Below are 2,010 nucleotides of genomic sequence, written 5' to 3' on the forward strand. Positions count from 1 at the left end.
AAGCGGTGTACCTTCACAGCGGGGTCAATTCACCCGCAAGTACCAGGCACAATGGAAGGATGACCTCTCAATGTAAGTTTGTTTAGGTTTTAGTTTTTTTTTTATATACTTATAACATAATTTATGAACAACTAATTAATATTAATTACTACTTTTATTTAATTTCAGGTTCACAAACATTGAGGCTGCAAGGACTATAACATTGACGTTTAAATCGTCGATGGAGATTCCATTGTTTCAATGGAGCCAGGTTTCCAAACATCCTGAGTGGAAACCTAATATCGATGCATGGTTTAAGCGATTTCAGGTCGGTGTTAATTTTTAATTTCCAACTTATTTTTAATAAATGATTTTTATAATTTTATATCTTGTACTATTTTTATTTTATATGAATTATTTATATACATAGAACAAATTTGAGTGGGATAGGGCGGACAACAATGTTGTGAGGAGGGTATGGGAGAATCACGCGGCAACTAGGTAACATCGAAAATAATATTTATTTTTGTTTCATAATTTTATGTTTTAAATTCTAATTTGTTACTATGGAAGTAGGTTGCGTGATTTTTGGTATGACACCCAAAAAAAATCAAAAAGACATGCGAGGGATAACGGTCTTGAAGGATGGAATGAGGTGGCGGTTTGGCAGGAATTCAAACCGCCATTCATCTCGGGGGAAATATGGACGGCATATATTGAGCACGTGACCTCAGAGTGGTTCTCACGGCGCTCACAGTCTGGCGCCGACAACCGGAATCGGCAAATTTATGGTTCGGTGACCACGCACACTGGCGGATCCGTCCCATTCAGCGCACATGCAAAGCGGATGGTAAGATTATTTTTAATGAAATATATCGTTAATTAATTTTTTGTTCCTTATAATATATTTAACTTTCAACCTATTTTTTCCTTACAGGCTGCGTCTCTTGGACGTGAACCGAGTCCAATGGAGCTGTTTCTAGAGACGCATGTGCGGAGTCAAGACCGCCAAAAGGGGGTGCAGCAGTTCGTGGACAACCGTGCTCAGCACTTCGTGGTATGTTCGTTCATTCATTTTATTTTGTAAGTTATTATTTTCTTGAATTGCATCTTGAATTGCATTTGATGATTTTTTTACCGATTGGAATTTTCAGGAGACCTATAATAGCCGGTTGAGGGAGAGATATGGGGACAATCCGTCGACCCATCCCGATTTCGATCCAGATTTGTGGATGGAGGCGGGATCGTCTGGTGGACCCGATAAAAATAGGGTCTACGGGCTCTCCAACACTACGGCTGACAACTTGCGTTCAACTCGTAGTGTCTCAACTGTTGGAAGCTCTCCATCAGTATCGAACACCCAGTCTGAGGAGTTCATTGCGTTGAAACAACAATATCAACAACTCTCGACGAATTATGATGAGCTCCGTCAAATAGTCATGGAGATGAGATCAAAGATGGGTGACGATACTTGTGCAGCTTCTTTTTGGCCATATGGTCCCGGGAACAACCAGCCTCCTCCTCCTCCGCCTCCTCCTCCAGCTCCGCCGCTATTCTAGTTTAATTTTGTTTTTAAACACATTAAATTTGTAATGAATATTATTTAACATTACTTTTACATTTTTAATGTTTAATGCATTTTTATTTGTTTATTAAGGTTTTTTACAATTAATCAATTATTATTTTTATATATTTTAAATACCTACCGACGGATATACCGACGGATACTATCCGTTGGTATTTAATAGAGAGTTGCCGAAGAATTACCATCCATGCCATCTTTACCGACGGCATCACTGACGGATAATATCCGTCGGTGATTAAATTCTGACGACATTACCGACGGATAGTATCCGTCGGTATTACACAGAGAGTTGCAACAAAATTACCAGCCATGCCATAATTACCGACGGATTTTCCGTCGGTAATGCCGTCGGTAATTACCCTTGAAATTACCGATGGATTTATTCCGTCGGTAATGTTCCCGCGGGAAACTTTTTTTTGGCGCGCGCGTATCCGTCTGTATTAACG

General features: G+C 39.7%; 1 long non-coding RNA gene across 1 annotated transcript; it reads left to right on the forward strand.

The window, feature by feature from the left end:
- Window positions 1–776: 776 nt before the first annotated feature.
- Window positions 777–1,185, forward strand: LOC127905227 (uncharacterized). The gene is made up of 3 exons (XR_008059028.1): window positions 777–829; window positions 917–1,036; window positions 1,134–1,185. It is a non-coding gene; the product is annotated as an uncharacterized LOC127905227 (long non-coding RNA).
- Window positions 1,186–2,010: the final 825 nt, after the last annotated feature.

This window comes from Populus trichocarpa, chromosome 4 (genome assembly GCF_000002775.5).
Source record: "Populus trichocarpa isolate Nisqually-1 chromosome 4, P.trichocarpa_v4.1, whole genome shotgun sequence".
In the NCBI taxonomy this organism is placed as follows: domain Eukaryota; kingdom Viridiplantae; phylum Streptophyta; class Magnoliopsida; order Malpighiales; family Salicaceae; genus Populus; species Populus trichocarpa.